Source organism: Harpegnathos saltator, unplaced genomic scaffold, assembly GCF_003227715.2.
Source record: "Harpegnathos saltator strain DR-91 unplaced genomic scaffold, Hsal_v8.6 scaffold261, whole genome shotgun sequence".
In the NCBI taxonomy this organism is placed as follows: Eukaryota; Metazoa; Arthropoda; class Insecta; order Hymenoptera; family Formicidae; genus Harpegnathos; species Harpegnathos saltator.
The window spans coordinates 99151-120568 of record NW_020230052.1 but is presented as its reverse complement, the minus strand read 5'-3'; the positions used below and the strand labels follow the sequence as shown (position 1 = coordinate 120568).

At 35.8% G+C, this 21418-nt stretch overlaps 1 protein-coding gene across 1 annotated transcript in view; it reads right to left on the bottom strand.

Moving 5' to 3' along the window:
- The window catches only part of LOC105189488 (mitogen-activated protein kinase kinase kinase 3), a 285702-nt gene that overhangs the window by 209675 nt on the left and 54609 nt on the right, over positions 1-21418 (bottom strand). The window lies entirely within an intron of this gene.

The following is a 21418-nucleotide window of genomic DNA, read 5'->3' as shown; positions in this document are numbered from 1 at the left end:
AGAGTTTTTATATAATTAGCTGAAATTGTACTTTAGTTAGCTTTCAAGGTCGCTGATTACGAATCCGAGGTCCAAAACTCATTGTTCAAGATTGCAGATTTAAGTTGGCGGATCATGGAATTGTAATATATTTACCTGACATTGTCTTCTAGTTAGTTAATTTTTCATATTTATGGCCGCCATCTTAAACCCGCCATCTTGAATTTTGGAAATTTGATAACGGATTCGTAATCAGAGACTCCAAAAACCCCACAATACCCATTGTCACCGAAATTATCGCGATTTTTCATTTTTGTGTCCGCCATCTTGGGTCCGCCATCTTGAATTTCGAAAATCTGATAACGGATTCGTCATCAGTGACCCCCGTATATAAATTTTCATGTGATTCAGATTTTCTGAAAAATACGTGCCTCAAAGGGTTGAATAGCTTAAAAGATAATATTATAAAATTGAATAGTTCAAAGATATTTTTACTCTTATTTACTCCTCACCAATGACTTTCATCTCGACATATAGTCAAGAAGATTATGGTTCTTCCATCAAGTTTCAGCCGTCACTCATCGCTAATTATTGGGTTGGCAAATACGTACGTTCGGTTTTTTAGAGTAGAATAAAACACAATTTTTTGAAACACAAGATAAATTTTAATCAATTATATATTGGCCATCTTTATCGATGATCTCTAGCCATCTTTCCACCAACTTCGTTATGCCGCATTCGTAAAACGTCTAGGGCTTATCGGCGAAAAACCAATCCACGTCGTTTTTAACGGCCTATTCATCCTTGAAGGTTTTCCCGTTCATAGAGTTCTGCAGCGACCGGAATAAATGATAATCGGAAGGGGCAAGATCCGTTGAATACGGAGAATGAGGCAAAACATCCTAGCCAAGCTGAAGCAATTTGTTCCGAGTGATCAATGACGTATGAAGTCTGGCGTTGTCGTGGTAGAAGACGACACCCTTGCGATTTGCCAATTCTGAACATTTTGTGCGGATTGCTTGGTTCAATTTCGTTAATTGCGAACTGTATACAGTTGAATCATTCGTTTTGTCTGACGGTAACAGTTCATAATAGATGACACCCTTGAAATCTCACCATTCGGAAAGCATTATTTTCTTCGGATGCAATCCCGCCTTCGAGGTTATTTGCGGTGGCTCGCTGCTGTCCCCCTTGATCTTTTGACACGTTACATTATCGTAAACGACCCATTTTTCGTCACCCGTCATCATTCGTTTAAAAAATAGGTCGTTTCTTGGCGTTTTCGTAGTGAATTGTAGATGGATATGCGTGTGGTCAAGTTAGCCTCGGTTAATTGATGCGGCACCCAAAAATTAAGCCAAGAAACATATTCCAGCTAGCGTAAATGCTTTTCTACTGTATAGGATATATTCAATGTCGTAGCAATCTCTCGTACCGATTGGGATGGATTTACTTCGATTATAGCCTTAATGTTATTTGAATTAATCTCGGTCCGGCGACCGGAGCGGGGTGCATCATTGACGTCGAAATCTCCAGAACGGAAATTGGCATGCCACTTTTGGCATACGCGTTCTGTTAAGGCATCATCTCCATACATACGGCATATCTTTTTATGAGCATCTGCAGCTCGTTTGCCTTTTTTAATATAACAGAGCAAAATGTGACGATAATGCATGTTATTTATTTCCATGTTCACAGCTACACAGCACACACAATACTGATGTTAGCCAAACCAAACACAGCATAACATAAACAGTGAAACATAACTTTTCAAATGTGCATTCGATTTGCACGATAGCGCTGAGAAAAGAAAAGCGAATCCGCATGAAACTTACACTGAAACAAAAACCGAACGAACTTATTTGCCAACCCAATAGAAAGTTATTAACAAAAGAATTTGAAGACTATATTTTGTGATTATAAGTTATATTTTGAAACAGATATTTTCAGTAAAATGATAACTTGCTATATGTTATTATACGGTCAATATTTGGAGTAACTTTCAAAATATTTTAGTCAACGGTCATTGTTTATTAAAAAGTTATTAATAAAGAAAATGTAATAAATAGAATATAATTTTTTTGAGACTCATATAGAGATTGTATACTTTCGTAGGAACAATATATATGTAGTTCAAACCTTTCGCCTTATTAAATTGATAAAACTATCATAGACTACGTTTACGTTTACGACAACAATAGTTTGTAATAATTGTAATTAGTAAGTTCTTGCATTTAATTAGAGACTAAATACTTTTACATTTAGAAAAATATACCAATCAGATGCAAGAAATCACTAACTACTAGTAACTAATAGTTACTAAAGCTGTCGGATTAAAAAAAGCTGTCATGTAAACATAGTCATATACTAAAATAACAAATTGTGAAAAGTTAACAAAAGCTTTTATGCAAGGCGAGCAGTTTGCGAAATTAAAAAATAACTTATATCCGAAATGCGGAATAGAGTTCACTATGCGTGGAAAAATAGAAACCTATATCGAACTATATGTTTCTACAGAGAAAATTGGGGCGAAGGAGAAACGGAATCCATAAACTCGATAAATTCTCACTGAATTTATCTATAAACTGTTACTGAAAATACATAACTAAATAAATTCCATAAACCACTAATGAAAATAAATTAATAAACTCAATAAACTCTTACTAACTAATAATATATTGGGGAATTGAATAAGTTCTCGCTGTTTCTCGACAGATGGTGTTATCTTAGCCTTTTTGCATCGGGCAATACTACAGCCAACTTCATCGTGAAGTTTCATCATTAGGCTCGAAGTGACAGTATATGTTATTTCGCCGAAGCGTAAACAACATATTTTTTTATAGCATTAAACATGTCGAATTTCGTGCCAAAAAAAGAGTATTTGCGGGGAATTTTACTGCATTACTTTTAAAAAAAAGAAATCTGCAGCTGAAGCACATAGAATTCTTGTGGAGACTTACGGCGACCATGCTCTGTCGGAAACAATATGCAGAGATTGGTTTAGACGCTTTAAAAATAATGATTTTGATGTTGAAGATAAAGAACGCTCTGACGCACCGAAAAAGTTTGAAGACGAAGAATTGGAAGTATTATTCGATGAAGACCCATGTTAGACGCAAAATGAACTTGCAGAATCATTAGGAGTTGATCACACAACAGTTGCCAAACGTTTAGAAGCATTAGGAATGATTCAAAAGCAAGGAAATTGGATGCCGTACGAACTGAAGCCGAGAGACGTCGAACGGTGTTTTTTCACGTGTGAACAGCTGCTCCAACGGCAGAAAAGGAAAGGTTTTTTGCATCGTAACTGGCGATGAAAAGTGGATACACTACGATAAACCGAAGCGTAGAAAATCGTGGGATAAGCCTGGCCATGCATCAATATTGACGGCAAAGCCGAATATCCATGGTTCCAAGCTCATGTTCTGTATTTGGTGGGATCAGCTAGGTGTAGTATATTATGAGCTCAAATCCAACGAAATCATCACGGGAGATCGCTATTGACTACAATTGATGCGTTTGAGCCGAGCATTGAAGTAAAAATGGCCGCAATACGAAGAGAGACACGACAAAGTAATTTTGCAGGATAACAACGCTCGGCTACATGTTGCAAAATCGGTCAAAACCTACTTGGAAACGCTCAAATGAGAAGTCCCACCCGCTGTATTCACCGGACATTGCTTCTTCCGATTACCACTTGTTCCGATCGATGATTCATGGCTGAGCAGCACTTCCATTCTTATGAAGATGCCAAAAAATGGGTGGATTCGTGGATAATCTCAAAATATGAGTCGTTCTTTCGACATGATATTCGTATGCTGTCAGAAAGATGGGAGAAAGTAGTGGCTAGCGATGGACAATACTTTCAATGACATGTTCTTTACTAATTTTTTTAAATAAAGCATTCATTTTCACGAAAAAACAGCGAGAATTTATTCAAGTCCCCAATAACTCAATAAATTATTAACCAATAAAATAACTCAATAAATTATTAACAAAAATAATTCAATAAACTCAATAAATTATCTGAAAGTAACTCATAATCTAACCTAAAACCTACTTCTAAAGGGTGTCCCAAAATTCAAACAATCTCGCAAGAAGTAATTTTGATAGAAAACACAAGTTTATAATTAAAAACTGTACATTTTTTATTGATTCATAAAGTATATAGTATGGGGTTATGTATGGAATAGCATATGGGGTAAACAGCCATAGCGAAGAGAGTTCGTTGAATGGATTATGGAACAACAACAAGTGGATGCTGATTTTTCGAACAAAATCATTTTCAGCGATCAGGCTCATTTTCATCTTGATGGCTTAGTTAATCGACAAAATTGTCGCATTTGAGGTTCAGAAAATCCACGAGTGATTGTTAAGAAACAAATGCATCCACAACGTGTCAATGTTTGGTGCGGATTTTGGGCTGGAGGCATCATCGGACCATTCTTCTTCGAAAATGCGGCTGGTCAGGTAATAACAGTTAATGGTGCTCGCTATCCCGACATGATAATCCAATTTTTTGTATCTAAATTGCAAGATATGGGTGTGGATGACATGTGATTTCAACACGACGGTGCCACATGCCATACAGCCCGAGAAACAATTCAATTACTGCATGAGTCATTTCCTGGTCGTGTAATTTCCCGTTTTGGTGATCAGATTTGGCCGCCCAGATCATGCGATAACGCCGTTGGACTTTTTTCTTTGAGGTTTTTTGGAGCCTAAGGTTTATGCCAACAAGCCCACGACCATCCACGCCTTGAAGGAAGAAATTGAGCGCTGTATCAACGAAATTCAGCCACATTGCAAAACGGTCATGGAAAATTTTAACAAAAGAGTGCATATGTGCCAACAAAGTCGTGGAAGCCATTTACCCAATATGCCCAATATTCCATACATAACCCTATACTGTATACTTTATGAATCAATAAAAAATTTACAATTTTTAATTATAAAACTGTGTTTTCTATCAAAATTACTTCTTGCGTGAATTTTGGGACACCCTTTATATACTTAAGCTTCTTTTCGTGATTATTTTATGAAAACAGTCAACACCGCACGGAACTTATTTTTTTTCTGGCTTACAATTGACCATTATATAAAAACGATGAAGTCGATAGTACTTTGTTAACAACTTTCTAATGAACGATGGCTAAAATTTGTTGGAGGATATATTCAGAAACTTTAATGATGACCTTTTGATCTTAATGATATATGTCAAGATCAAAATCATTGATGGGATAGCTAACAATATGTAAGAGTGGAAATATCTTAAACTATTCAATTTTAAAATAAATATCATTTTTTACTATTTTTTAATTTATTATTTTCATTTTACTATACCTTTTTTTATTATTTTTCAAGATCCGCACTTGTGACTTTGACTAATTAACTTTAATATGATCTCTAGAGTTCACTTAAAAAATTCCACTTCAATCGGGGGAGGGGTCCATTCGAAAACCCGTGGTTATTTTACGAAGAATGGGATAACTTTTCTACTCGTTTTCTATCCGTATTCTATCCGCACACGAGCTTAGTCACGTGTGTTGTGTCGGACCTTGTGTATTGTATTGCAATACGCGAATATCGCGATATAATTAGTCGCACGACAGAAACACTCGGAAAAATGGCTGGCAAGCAACAGACGAAGTTTCAGAAAAATTTATTTCGCTAAAGTTGCCACTTGCATGTTTACTGTGCACTGACGAGTGCTTCTTCTCCTCTGCCCCCTCTCTTTTTATCTCGAGGACGAAGGAGATAATCTAGTGCATTGTTGTACATGACCATATAATACATTGTATTACATGTCTATATAATAATAACATCTCGAATTATTATTACAGTAATAATATCTCAAATTATTATTACAGTAATAATATCGCGAGCAATGGGCACGAAACGGCTCGCTGCACGTTCGAGAGAAATCGCTTCGGTGCGTAAGAACAGACGAAGACGAACAGGGAAGACGGAGTCATTGACGTCATCGTTTGCATGCGTTTGCGTTTGCAGTGAATGAGAACGACATAGGGACAGAGAGAAGGAGATAGGGAGAGGGGACTCGGTTTACAAAATGATTGAAAAGGAACGACGTTGATGACTGCAAGATGAGATTATCTTGAGGTGTAATCGCGTTGCAATGTGAAGATTTACACGGAACAATGCAAAGAGCCATTTTCTATTGAGAGTGATTCGTAAAATTTTCTGCTTTCGTCAGGCAGTCGCGAGTCGGTAACATCTTTGCTGAATCGTCGAAAACGGTACTTCTCAAGCGTCGCAGCGGGAGCATCTTTGCAAGTTCCCCGCAGAGAAAAGTCAGATTGGAATAGCAAAAAGATTCCCAACACTTGTCAGGGTCATTGGCGATGTTGCCGAGAAGATCTACGATCGTGTAGGACACATGTTCCTTTTGCCAATTCAGCGTATTCGCGTGCCGGCGTACATGAAATACGATCTATGAATCTTCGCGAAGCTGTCCAAGTTTTACGCCAAAAGGAGAAAATCGTGACGAGGAAAACATTCGCAACGAGAACGCGTTCTCCGATTTCGCGCGTTCGTGTTCATTAATGGCGATTATTCTATTAGCGCGCAGTACGAGGCGTATTTCACATTGAATTAATTATACTCAGGAAGTGTCGATGCGCTGACAATATCTGTGACGCATGTACGATAATCCCAATGCGCGGTTAAACTTAACATTGGCCCAAGGTCACAAAAATATTTCACGCTCCAATCGCTCCGATTTCTCCCTGTACTTTAAATAACAAGTGGAAAAATTACTATTTACTACCCACGTTATCGGAGTGACGTGCGATGTGTAAGAATCGTAATAAATATACTTCTTGTGCGGAAACACACCAGCAGGAATATAAATAAGTTTCGTATCGTTGGTTTGTTGTTACACGTTGTCTCTGAATAACACCCTGTAGGTTTAAACTAATCAACAGTTGTAAATACGATGTGGATCGCAATGCAAGTTCAACCGTACCGTTAAATATAACAGTCATTTAGATAAGCTTAATTTAAATTCGAATTTGTGGAACTGGGTCTTAATGGCGTATTGCGCTCCACGTCAGCACCACATTTAGGAAAACTCTGAGAGCTCATTATATAATGATAAGAAATGACAAAGCCAAAATCTGGAAATTCACTTTTGCGGGCATGAACGACGTAATATTGCAGCGTGAATGTAGTGATATACGATTTGTTCCGATTTAACGTTAGTGAGGAAACGAATTAAAAAAATTGGTACAATTTCGTCTTTGAAAAATAGGCTAATTCGCACTTTTGATTAATATTGATCCCGAATCGATTTTACTGCACTTCCGCTTTCGAAACGATGGAACTTTCAGTGGATAATGGATTTTACACTTGAATGCGGTCAAATGTATTTCTGTATATTTTTAACGTACTTCTGTAATATATACAGGGTGTCCCATTTTAAATAAGCCAGGCAAAAATCTCGAGAAATATGAAAGATACTAAGAAACGTTTTAGATAAAAGTTGTGTGATTTCAAAAGGGACATAAAACAACTATATCATTTTATTTACAGATGGTGCCACTTTCCAGATATTTAATGATCATTATTTTTTCTAAATGGAAATCCCAATTTTTTATATCATCTTTTTCTACTAATTAATTTTAACAACTTTTGTTTGAAACATTTTTCATTTGTCTAATATTTTCTGAGATAATTAAGGAAAACTTGAATTTTTTCAATATTTAATTTACGGTATCTCGCCAATTATTTGTCGAAAGAAAAAATAGTACTAGACGTTTTTACTCTATTTAGTCTTAAGAATATATTGTGTGCAACAATGCCCTAATTTTTGTTAACTTATCGACCTTTGGAAGTTTCAAAATCATCAGATTAACAAAACTCAGGACGCTATTGTAACAATATATTCTTAAAACTAAATAGAATAAAAGAGTCTAGTATCATTTTTCTTCTGACAAATAGTAAAATATCGTAAGTCAAATATTGAAATAGTTATCAAGTTTTCCTTAAATATCTAAAAAATATTAAACAAAAATATTAAACAAAATATTAAATAAAAATATGTTTCGGACAAATATTGTTAAAATTAATTAGTAGAAAAAGATGACATAATAAAGAAAAGAAAAGTAATGAAACGTATCTTTCATATTTTTCAAGATTTTCGTCTGGAATATTAAAAATGGGACATCCTGTATAGTTCTCCAAATGCCACGGGACTGGCCTGCGCGTTGAAACTTGCAGCTTACTGTGATGTTACAAAATGCAGAAGTGAAACTTGAATTTCGCGAGCGTTTTATGCTCGCAAAGATCGCGATAACATGAAGCGAAAGTAGCAGCGTGTAATTTTCTTGTTCATTATTTTACAGTTTCAGATAGTGGCCCGTAAGCCCTTTTCCCTAGATATTTTTTTTTATTTTATCAGTATATTAAAAAATGATCAACATATATACGATTAGAGAAAATCGATGATACTGAAAAGCTAAGATAATTGAATTAAAGTAAAGTTACATGCACATCGCACGTGCCAAATAGATGCCGATATTACGTTTTTAATCTTGACGAATGTATTATTTTTACTCTTTGGGTGAAAAGTAGGAAAACGAAAGGAGAGAATTGTCGAAATATCAAAATGTGCAAGATTTCGCATAGTATAATTTTCGAGAAATTACTATGGAAAGTTTACGTACAATTTCTGATTGTGAGTGACATATATGACATATTAAACCTGTCATCTCTCCAGTAGATTTTATTAACGTACGTTTGTCGGTAGTATTACAAAACGGTGTAGACACAGTGAAGTAAAGTTCTCATTAAACTATCACGATTGACAGTTAGTATTGACAGGCTTGTGCAGTAATCGGTTATAATAGGAAAGCTGAAGTGGTTAATAGCATATATGCAGAGTGTCTACGATCTTTTGAAAACGAAAAATTGTGAAGATTAATCAAACTGAGAAGAAAAATCAAGTACCATTTTGCAAAAATTTCAATAATTATCAAGTTATTAATGATTGAAAATGACCATATCTAGAGACTCTTTTAATCGATAACTTAAAAATTTATTTGCAAAATGGTAAAGGACTTTTTTATTCAGAATGACTTAATCTATACAATTATATGATGGCTATTGTGCCTAGCGACAAATTCAAAATTCAGGATTCAAAGTTCGATATACACTTATCTATTACTAGCCGACACAATAGCCGTCATATCCTAGGTGCGCAATTAAGTTTCCGGGTCTCTTTGATCAATGAAAAATGGAAAATTTCAAGAGAAATACAAAAAATGGTTTATTCAAAGTATCGTCTCTCGCTAGCTACACATTTTTGCCATCTCTCTGGCAATACATGAATACCGCGATAAAACGACGCGTCTTTGGACCGAAACTATTCATCCAACCAATTTTGTACTTCTTCGAAATTGGCCAAGTGTTGCCCAGCCAAGCCATGCGCCATCGACCGGAACAAGTGATAATCGGAAGGGGCCAGGTCTGGCGAATACGGCGGGTGCGGTAGCAGATTCCATTTCAGCGTTTTGATGGTGTCCTGGACGATGGAAGTGCGATGGCACGAAGCGTTGTCGTGCTGCTCGTCGTGCATATCACTCTGGTCTCATTCTGGCCGTTTTTCGAGCAATGCATGGTTCAAATTGACCAGTTGTTGTCGGTAGCGATGCCCATTGACAGTTTCGCCCGGTTTCAGCAGCTCATAGTACACGATTCCTTTCTGGTTCCACCAAACGCAGAGCATTATCTTTTTTCCGAAGAGATTTGGCCGTGCCGTCGATGTTGATGCTTCGCCAGGTGAAAGTCATGATTTTTTGCGTTTGGGATTCTCAAAATATATCCACTTTTCATCGCCAGTAACAATTCAATGCAGGAAACTCCTTCTTTCATGCCGCAAAAGCAAAATTTCGGAAGTGGTTCTTCGATTTTCCATCTGTCTCTCAGTCAACTCATGCAGCACCCATTTTCCTTCCTTTTGAATTTTTCGCATGGCATGTAAACATTTGGTAATACCTTGGCGAGTCATGTTTAATGCCTCCGCAAGTTGATCTTGTGTTTGCGTATCATCTTCATCCAATAACGCTTGCAGATCGGCGTCCTTAATTGTTTTTGGTCTTCCGGAGCGCTCCTTGTGCTCCAATATCGAAATCGCCACTTCTGAAGCGTTTAAACCAATCTTCACAGGTAGTTTTCGATGGTGCATGTTCGCCGTAGACCTCCTCAAGCAAACGACGTGCTTCAGCTGTACTTTTTTTCCAGTTAAAGCAGAAAAGCAAAGCTTCCCGCAAATGCTGTTTATTTGGCATAAAACTCGACATCTTCGTTATTAGAAAAAATATTTTTGCGTTGCGATATGTGTTGGTATTACGACTGGTTATTGTTAACAGATGTCCAAGCTATAAAAATAACACAACTTCAGACATGTATGTCGACTACATGTGTCGTTAGCGCCATCCATGTGTGAAACTCGGAAACTTAGTTGCGCACTTAGTAATTATAAATTAGGTCATTCTGAACAAAAAAGTTTTTTACCACTTTGGAAATAAATACGCAAATTTTCAAGTTATCAATTAAAAAAGCCTTTAGATGTGATCATTTTCAGTCATTAATAACTTAATAACTATTGCAATTTTTGGAAAATGATACGTGACTTTTCTTCTCAGTTTAATCTGATTAATCTTCACAATTTTTCGTTTTCAAAAGATCCCGAACACCTTGTATATACCGTGTGTTTCAGACCACCCGAGTCATCCGATTTTTTCGTTAACGCGACATTTTAGAGAAAAATATTTCCGACAAAAATTATAGAGCTTCAAAGGATCTTTTTACTGACGCTATGAATTTGACCTTGGGATAACATTGAAAAGTCCAGTCAAGATCAACATAAAAATCTTAAATGGATACCCTCATTGTTTATTACATCATCTTTTTCTAGCAATTAATTTGAACAACTTTTGTCTGAAACATTTTTCTATTTATCTAATATTTTTTTAGATATTTAAGGAAAACTTCATAACTTTTTCAATATTTAACTCACGATATCTCGCTAACTATTTGTCAGAAGAAAAAGTGGTACTAGACTTTTTTACTCTATTTAGTCTCAAGAATATATTTTTACAATAGCGACCTGACTTTTGTTAACTTACTGATTTTTGGAAATTTCAAAATCATCAAATTAACCGCTATTGGAGCGCTATTGGAACAATATATTCTTGAAACCAAGTAGAATAGAAAAGCCTAATACCATTTCTTTATCCCGACAAACAGTTAGCGAGATACTGTGAATTAAATATTGAAAAAGTTATTAAGTTTTCCTTAAATATCTCAAAAAATATTAGGTAAATAAAAAAATATTTCAGACAAAAGTTCTTCAAATTAATTGCTAGAAAAAGATGATGTAATAAAAAATTGGGATATCCAATTAAGATTTTTATGTTGATCTTGACTGGACTTTTCAAGGTTATTCCAAGGTCAAATTTATAGCGTCAGTAAATAGATCCTTTGAAGCTCTACAACTTTTGTCTGAAATATTTTTCTCTAAAATGTCGCGTTAACGAAAAAATCGGGTGACCCGGGTGGTCTGAAACACTCGGTATATGAGATTTTGCAACGAAAGAATTAAAATGAAACATATTTTTATTATACTTTTATCTATTAAATGTATATTTTTTGTCATGATAAAAAATTTTGTTATAGATTTTAAAATATTATTTAGGTTTCATTGATATTTTCTTGTGGTATATTGTTACGATAATGTGTCACTGGGTTTCTGGACGATTTGAACATTTCTCGGAATACAATTAAAAAACTAGCACATTAGTGTGAAGCATCGACTCCATAAGGAGCCGCGCTTTATTAGTTCATCCTTTCGGGTAAACATCAAGTTCGGAAAGTGGCAGTCCCAAAGCAGTTCGGAAAGTAACATATCCAATAAAAGAACTTTCGGAAACTCTTTAGAAACGAGCGCTTTCATTGAGCCACCGGCTGTATTCCGAACTGCACAAAAAGAAGTGCTCGAAAACGCTTTGAAACCCGTTTTAAAAGTGTGTATTGGGTCAAGGCTAATTTCAAATAGATTTTATTAGACTTTAATGAGAGAACAGAATTTGGTTCGTGTTGAATCAGGGATGTAGCGCGCGCGCGTACGAGAGAGAGAGAGAGAGAGAGAGAGAGAGAAAGAGAAATCGCCAAGCTGCCAATTCAATTTGCTTATGTTTATTACGATGAGTTGTGCTCGCTAACGTTTCGCGCGTGAAGATATTATTTCTATGATATCGAGGGGATCTCTCTTGTGCGGTAGGAATCTTTCTTCACTGACAATTACACCGTCGTGATCTGTCACGAGAGTTTTCGTGTCATGAGAATGCGCGGGAATATTTCTCGAATTCGTGTTTGCAGATATAATTATTCCTCAATTCGGATCTCATCGGACGAGATTCATCCCGACATGCAGCTCTCGAAATAACCAGCCGGGTTGTTTACTCAAGTCCAAATTTTGCGTCCCAATCGATGGTCCCATATTATTTCGATGAAACATTTATATTTTTGTCACGTGCGTCGCAAAAATATTTCGCCGCGTTATTCCGTCGCGTAGCGCGCTTCGCGAGAAGTGAGGAGAGACCCGAATTCATCAGCGGGGAATTTTATACACTGCACGCATGTTTCGCTAATATTCACCGACCGATATAAATAAAGGTGCGATCAATCCGCATCCTTCTAATTATCTAACAGATATCGATTAACAATGCGCGCGCCAATTCAAATTGTCACGTCGCTCTACGTCAACCTTAAAGTGAATTACTTATCACCTTAAAGCGGATTATGCCCTCGACAAATAAAATTGCCGTTATTTACGCTCGCGATTCACATCGTGACGTATTCAGGTCGAGCTCGAGTGCGAGATGAGCACAGTGCAAGCTTAAGATGTCCTTCGCAGCGTTGTCCCGAATCGCTTCTCTCTTCCTCTTTCTCTTTCTCTCTTCCCCCTCTTTCCGCAAGATATTCTTCAGGTACGTCGGGTTTATTCAGTCTGACGAGCTTAAAGGCAGAAATCTCACAGCGGTGTTTTATGAATAGGCGCATTACTCGTATAGAAATTTCTCTGGATTTTCCCAGTTACAGTATAGATACCAATTAGAATTTGTTTTGGAAATTTGAAAATCGATTATCCAACTGCGATATTGATGCGATACGATTGCGCATCTCATTCTTATTCTTACTTTCAAATCTAGATTTTTCGTCGAGAATCCAGATTATGGAACAAGAACAGAAATTATGTTGTTCGGAAAATAATTTCGGTTTTTTGCATGGAAATAAAAGATGATATTTTTAATAGAAAGAAAAATTTTATTCTGTTAAATATATTGACCATTTTGTTCTAACACCTTTTGCTATCTTTGAGGTAATAACATGATTCCATGCTCGTAGAACTTCTAGTCCTTGTTAGCAAAAAAGTGAATAAGTGGTTTTTGATACCTTCGTTCGAATCGAAATTTTTATCATCCAAAGAATTTTTCAGTAACCGAAACAAGTGATAATCGGATGAGACCAAATCAAATGAATATAGTGGATACAGTAGCAAATCTCATCCAAGCGCTAATAGCTTCTGGCGAAGTCATTAAACTTATGTGAAGTCTGGCATTGTTATGATGAAACATAACATCTTTTTTCTGTTTGCCAATTCTGGTCTCTTCTACTTGATGGGATCATTCAATTTGTCCAATTGATGGCAATACACATTCGAATCAATCGTTTGATTGTTTGGTAACAGCTCAAAAAAACCATTCCTTTCCAATCCCACTAAACAGATAGCATTACCTTCTTTTGATGGATATCAGCTTTTGATGTGCTTTGAGCTGGTTCATCACGTCTGCTCCATGATCTTTTGAGTTTAACATTGTTGTACACAATCTATTTTTCATCTCTAGTTATGAGTCGCTTCAGAAATGAATCGTTTCCCTCACGTTTCAACAGCAAATCGCAAATGGTAATGCGACGAATCAAATCTCTTTCTTTGAGAACGTGTGGAACCCAAATATCGAGCTTTGAAACGAAACCAAATTGTTTCAAATGCTCATGCAGGCCGAATTTGAGAAATTCAATCTCTTAGTAATTTCTCATGTTGTTAAATGACGATTTGCGTCCATCAATGTCTTTATTTGGTCTTCATCAGCCTCAATTGGCCTTCCAGAATATGGTGCACCTTTGAGTTCAAAATTCCCAGAACGAAATTTCGAAAACCAATTCTGACGTTCAGTCAACACATCTTCCCCATACACGGTACACAATTTTTTTCTTGCTTGCGCTGCATTTTCTTTACGGTAATAAAAAACAAAATGTAACGAAAATGCTTACGTTGGTTTCCTATTTTTGATGCGATACTAAACAGAAACAAGATTTCACAGATTTCAAAACAACTTTTTTTCAAATGAAGCTTGAAATGTGCGTTGTAAAAGTGTAAAATGATTTTTTGGTTTATAATGAATTGGTTAACTGCTTAAAAAGACAACTAACATCATCTATTTGAAAAGACCGAAATTACTTTCCAATCCAATATAACAACAACCCAATATAAGAATTACAAGAATTTTTTCAGTTACTTGTACAATTTTTAAAACAGATTTGAAGCGAATATATATATTCACATTGTTTCATTCGAAACATTTTTGCTATTTGTTCCAAAAGTAAGTTGAACTTAAAAACTTGAAATAGTTTGGGTTTCATACACCTGAAATTGTATGTTTCATCCAAATCAGAACTAATTAGGTAAATCGGAAAGTTCCGTCCGTTTACCGACAAGTAGCTTTAGCTAGAACTGTCGTTAACCTCTAATGTCTAAACGAAGCTTAACAGTTTATTTTGATATCTGTCAATAACATTCAGTACATAAAAGTATACGTTTGCATCAATAACATTGTTTTTCCCTACATCGAAAATGTCGAAATTTGAGCCAAATAAGCGTCATTTGCGCGAAGTGTTAATCTTTTGCTTCAATTGGAAGAAAACTGCAGCTGAAGCTCATCGAATGCTTGTAGAAGTTTATAGTGATAATGCTCCTTCCGATAAAACATGCAGAGAATGGTTTCGACGCTTTAAAATTGGTGATTTTTATGTAGAGGACAAAGAGCGTTCAAGACGGCCAAAAGTATTCAAAGACGAAGAATTGCAGGCATTGGTGGGCGAAGACCCATGTCAAATGCAAAAGCAACTTGCAGAAACATTAAATTGTGCTCAATCTGTCATTTCCGATCGTTTGAGAGCCTTAGGAAAGGTTACAAGGAAGGAAAATGGGTCCTATATGAACTGAAGCAAGAGACATTGAAAGGCGAAAAACCACCTGCGAAATTCTGCTTGCTAGGCAACAAAGAAAGGGATTTTTACATCGTATCATCACTGGGGATGAAAAATGGATTTATTTTGACAACCCCAAACGTCGAAAAACTATTTGCGATCCCGGCCAACCCTCAACATCGATGCCAAAACGGAATATCCACGGAAAGAAGGCAATGCTCTGTATTTGGTGGGATCAGAAGGGTATGCTGTACCATGAGCTGTTGAAAAGTAGTCAAACGGTCACAGGGAATCTCTACAGGGAACAAATGATCCGTTTCAGCCGAGCATTGCATGAAAAACGACGAGAATATGAAACGAGACAGCATAAAGTGAATTTGCTTCATGACAACGCTCGGCCTCACGTCACAAAATCTGTCAAGGAAACGTTAGAAGCACTTCGCTGGGAAGTGTTACCCCATGCGGCTTATTCACCAGACTGTACCCCTTCCGACTATCACTTGTTTCGGTCGATGGCACACGTATTTGCTGAGTAATGCTTCAATTCTTATGAAAATGTCGAAAAATGGGTCTCTGACTGGATAGCCTCTAAAGATGAGTCATTCTTTCGCCGCGGAATTCGTTTGCTGACCGAAAGATGGGAGAAAGTCATTGCTAACGATGGACAATACTTTGATTGATGTACTTTTTCATTTTGTTTCTTAAATAAAGCCATACGTTTTACAAGAAAACGGACGGAACTTTCCGATTGACCTAATATTATTTTTCAGAAAATCGAAATTGATCCTAAATAAATCCCATAAAATTTCCTATGCAAGAATTCGAATCTGCATACATTTCAAAAGATCTGACTAGATCTCAATCAGATCGTAAGAAATTCTCTACGTAGATGTGGAACGTTCGTTTCGAGGAAGAGGAAAAGTGATTTCTTCCTTCTCAGATTGAAAGCGACATGTGACAGACGTTGGAGTTTTCGAGCCAACTCATTTATAAATCTCGCGAGCTTTCAAGTTTTGATCAATTCTAGCTTCGGATTTCCACTTTTTCGAAACTTCGCCGAGCTAATATTTAATCGACGTTCATCTCGTCTTCTTACCGCATTCTCTCCGCAAACTCTCGTATGCCTCGCGAGTTCTCTTTTGAATCTACCTATGTAACATCTAATAAATATTGCACGGCTTCCGCCTGCTTCACTTTCGGATCACTGGAAAGACCAGAGGTAAGCAGGGAGGAAGAGTGAATAATAAAGAAAGAAAGAGAGCAAGAGATACTACGTCGAAGAGCTGAAGCACGTTTCCCACGAACATCGCATCGCCCTTCATCCGGCTGCAGAAAGGAGCATTATACGTGGGTGACGTTAAACCGATGGCCTTAGAGACAGGAACGATTGGTTTAACGGATCCGAATCCTCACTTCCGCGATTACACTCCCTTAACCGTGAAAACTTTCAAGGCTAACTCGACGTTAGTCTTTAGGGACGTTGAGTGCAAAGTTTCGCAACATGCGACGAGTTGCCACTCGCGAGCGAGATTTATATTCACGGTATCCGATCGATGCACGCCTCGAATTGAGAATTATAGACCACTGATTAGTGCGGCGCGAGATCTACACGGTCGGACGTACTTAAAACTTCGTATACTACGCTGCGAACTATCCACACGATATTTCGTAAATCAATATCGCGTCGTGCGCTGCGAATAAATTATCGCGCGTTGCGTGTGTCGAGGAAATCGCGAAAACTTCTTCGTGCTCGCGAAGTCTGCGAAGGAAAGTGGGAAACTCTCGAGTCGCTTACAAGTTGCTGTTAGCGTCGATATCGCGAGTGTTTTTCTTCTTAATCCGACGTTACACATGCGTGTTTGCGATCCCGCGAATCACGGATGCAACTACATATATCAATGTTGCGAGTTCGCTCGTTTCTCTCCTTTTTTCTTTCTTTCTCTCTTTATAATACAAGGTGTTTCAGATCACCCGGCTCACCCGATTTTTTCATAAATATAACATTTTAGAGAAAAATGTTTCAGACAAAAGTTGTAGGGCTTTAAAGAATCTATTCACTGATGCTATAAATTTGACCTTGGGATGACCTTGAAAAGCCCAGTTAAGACCAGCATAAAAATCTTAAATGGAAACTCCAATTTTTTATTATACCTTCTTTTTCCACCAATTAATTTGAACAACTTTTGTCTGAAATATTTTTTTATTTGCCTAATATTTTTTTAGATATTTAAGGATAACTTGGTGACTTCTTCAATATTTAACTTACGATATTTCGCTAAATGTTTGTCGGGATAAAAAAATGGTACTAGAATTTTCTATTCTACTTGGTCTCAAAAATATATTAGTACAATAATGTTCAATTTTTTGTTAATTTATCAATCTTTCGAAATTTCAAAATCATCAAATTAACAAAAGTCAGGGCACTGTTGTAACAATATATTCTTGAAACCAAGTAGAATAGAAAAGCCTAGTACTATTTCTTTATCCCGACAAACAGTTAGCGAGATACTGTGAATTAAATATTGAAAAGTTATCAAGTTTTCCTTAAATATCTCAAAAAATATTAGATAAATAAAAGAATGTTTCAGACAAAAGTTCTTCAAATTAATTGCTAGAAAAAGATGATCTAATAAAGAATTGAAGTATCCATTTAAGATTTTTATGTTGATCTTGACTGGACTTTTTAAGGTTATTCCAAGGTCAAATTCATAGCGTCAGTAAATAAATCCTTTGAAGCTCTACAACTTTCGTCTGAAATATTTTTCTCTAAATTTTATTCTAAAATGTCGCATTAACGAAAAAATCGGGTGACCCGGGGTCTGAAACAACCTGTATATTTATATATTTATTTATATACTTATATATTTATTTACATGTATGTATATATAATTTATTAATTTATATAATTTTATATATATTTATATATTTATTTATATATTTACATATATTTAATTATATACATACAGAATGGTCCACTTATAAATCGAGCATCTTAAACTTCTTCCTCGTTTTTGATGATACGAAAAAATCTAAGCAAAAAATTTTATTGTTCGACAATTATGACAGAAAAAGCTTTTCATGATTTTCCGGACAGAAAAAGCTTAACAAAAAATCATTTTTCAGAGATTTGAGTTAAGGTAATTTTTTTAAATGGAATTACATGCTTTTGTTTGCATTCTTTTACAGCCAGCATCGAGAGGAGTTTAACTATGACAATATGACTTTTAAACGACTTTTTGAAACATGAAAAATTACATATGTTTGAAAGAAACACAAGAGTCAAATATTTATGCTTTCCAACATAAAAATTTATTATAAGAGATGTTCAAAATGATGCTCTCTAACTTCAATACATTTTTTAATACGGTACATAAACGATATTCTTTTCCTTTCCATCATTTCTGAATTTATAATCGCACAATGCATCCACAATGCGCTATTTCATATTCTCCTTTGTAGCTTGTATATCGTTGTAAACAATGTTTTTTAATATTCCTCGTAAAAAAATCTAGCGGATTCAAATCAGGAGAACATGCGGGCCAATGAATATGTGTTCTCCTCTTCCCTCCCCTATCCAGCATTCCAGAAGCATTTCGTGCAAAACTGCATTTGCATTATGAACCGGATAACCATTATATTGGTAACATATCTATAAACAAATTTCTAACGGTACTTTTAGTAATTTTGGAGGACAAAATATTAATGTATTTTTGGCCATTTAATGTATCATTAGTAAAAAAAAGTACCAATAATTCAATTTTGTAAAATTTTATATTATCCATATATTAAGGTTTCATGAACGTTGATGTTCTATTTGCCGAAACCATTTTACATTTTCAATGTACTAATAGTGTGTGTTTATTTAGTTCATGTAGTCAGTTCCTTCTATTATTAGTGAGTAACTCAATTTCTGAGGTATATTAAAATAACATATTCACTTTCCTCGGAAAAAATGTTCATTATGTCTAAACGTTGCTCTAATTGTCTATAAACTAAACTAAATATTGCTATAAATATTATATGTTGGAAATATCAACTTTTAATACTTTTTGGTGATATTTTAGCGAAGATATAATTTCAAGAACAAAGAAATTGTTCATTGAGAACTCAATGAGAATGTATAGTATTACTATACGAAAGAGCAAATAGCCCACCATACGCCGACCGGAGACGCGGCGTCAGGCACAGCGCGTTCTCGCTGAGTGTGTTTCCGTACGATTACTTGTGCCGTACGCAACAGTGACTTTATTTTTATCAATTAATGTTGCTCTTTCTATATATCGTTATAGAAGTAATTTATAAGGAACCATACCAAGGTGTGACTCGCCTAGAATAATCAGTAATTGCAAGTTTTTGGCTAGTGGCATTTTTTACTATAATATATTCAGTCCATTCTTGCAATATTCCCACCACTGGTTGGATAAATGATTGCTATTCATCTGTCATCTGAGAACTCAAACAATGATTTTTCAAGATCCATTCATTTTTCCTTCGGGGACCAAAATCGATACTTTTTTAACATCCCCCTTTAAGATGCTCGATTTAACCCCTTGCCGTACCATTTAGCTCGACGAAATCCAGGCTCAACCGATAGGAGACGACGCGCGCTAAACGGGCCAGAGTGATGCGCGGGAACAGTTGTAATATGAGCTCAGAATATTTCCAACTGATTGGTGTGTTTTTCGCTTCCTGCCAAATCCATGATGCACATGATTCAGGCATTGTATTTTTCTCTTCGCTATCGTCATCTATAATTAAACGTCTCACACGCTTTCTAATTGGTATCATTGTCGCTATCACTGGATTCATCACTGCCCAGTTTCCATGTAAACGTTCCGTATTTTGCCTCCCTCTTAACATTATGTAAGGGTTTATTAAATTTTGCTTCAAAAACTAAAGCACACTAGCACGCTTGTTTTGTAACGTAGGTTATAAAAATTGTGAACAACTCTCGTGGCGTAATGGTAAGAACTAAATCACGATTGTAACTGACAATAAGTTCTTCCTTTAGGTTGTTTACTGCGTTTACTCGTTATGTCAACAGTTACTAATACAATTATATGGACGATTGACCGGTGTATGATTAAACGACACATAAAGCTACGAAAACGCTACTCTAGCCTGAACAGTATATATGGTCCGATTTTCATTCCACGAGTCAGACTCGTAATGTTCACGTTTGGCCCGATCATCATTCCACGAATCTGACTCGTGATATTCATGTTTGGTCCAAAATTGTTATCACGAGTCAGCCTCGTCAAAGTACAAGGGGTTAGCGGGCCACCCTGTTATTTCTATATTCTTCATTATTATTATCCCATACTTTCTATTATACTTTTTATTATCTTGTATTATCTTGTACTTTTATTTTTATAACACCTAATTGCATGTCCTGAGAAGATACACAGGGTGCTAAATTTCAAACGTAATAGGTAAAAAATCTCGAAAACTATGAAAGATATTAAAAAAAGCTAAGATACGTTTTCTATGATTTCAAAGGGGGAAGAGAATAGCATTATTAGTTTTTTATTTGGATGGCATTTTCAAAGTCAGTTGAAGGTCAACTTAATTTTTTAAAGTAGAAAGCCCAATTTTTTATTATATCTTCTTTTTCCACCAATTAATTTTAACAACTTTTGTCTGAAACATTTTTTTATTTGCCTAATATTTTTTGAAATATATAAGGAAAACTTAGTAACTTTTTCAACATTTAACTTACGATATCTCGCTAACCATTCGTCGAAAGAAAAAATAGTATTAGACTTTTTTTTTTACTTACTATCAAGAATATATTACTATAATAGTGTCCTAACTTTTGTTAATTTAATAATTTTGAAATTTCCAAAGGTCGATAAGTTAACAAAAGTTAGGACACTATTATAGTAATATATTCTTGATAGTAAATAATGTAAAAAAGTCTAATACTATTTTTTCTTTCGACGAATAGTTAGCGAGATATCGTAAGTTAACACTTTGCTGGCCGCTGCACGTACGCGTGACTTTTGCTCGCCGACGGTTATCGGCCGCTGTCATATACGCGTGACTTCGGTTCAGCGCGGCAACAATGTTTTCACTATGCTTCTGTTTTAACTATCCCGATTGTCTTTTCTTGACATTCTTTAATATCACCGTCGGCGAGCAGTAGAAC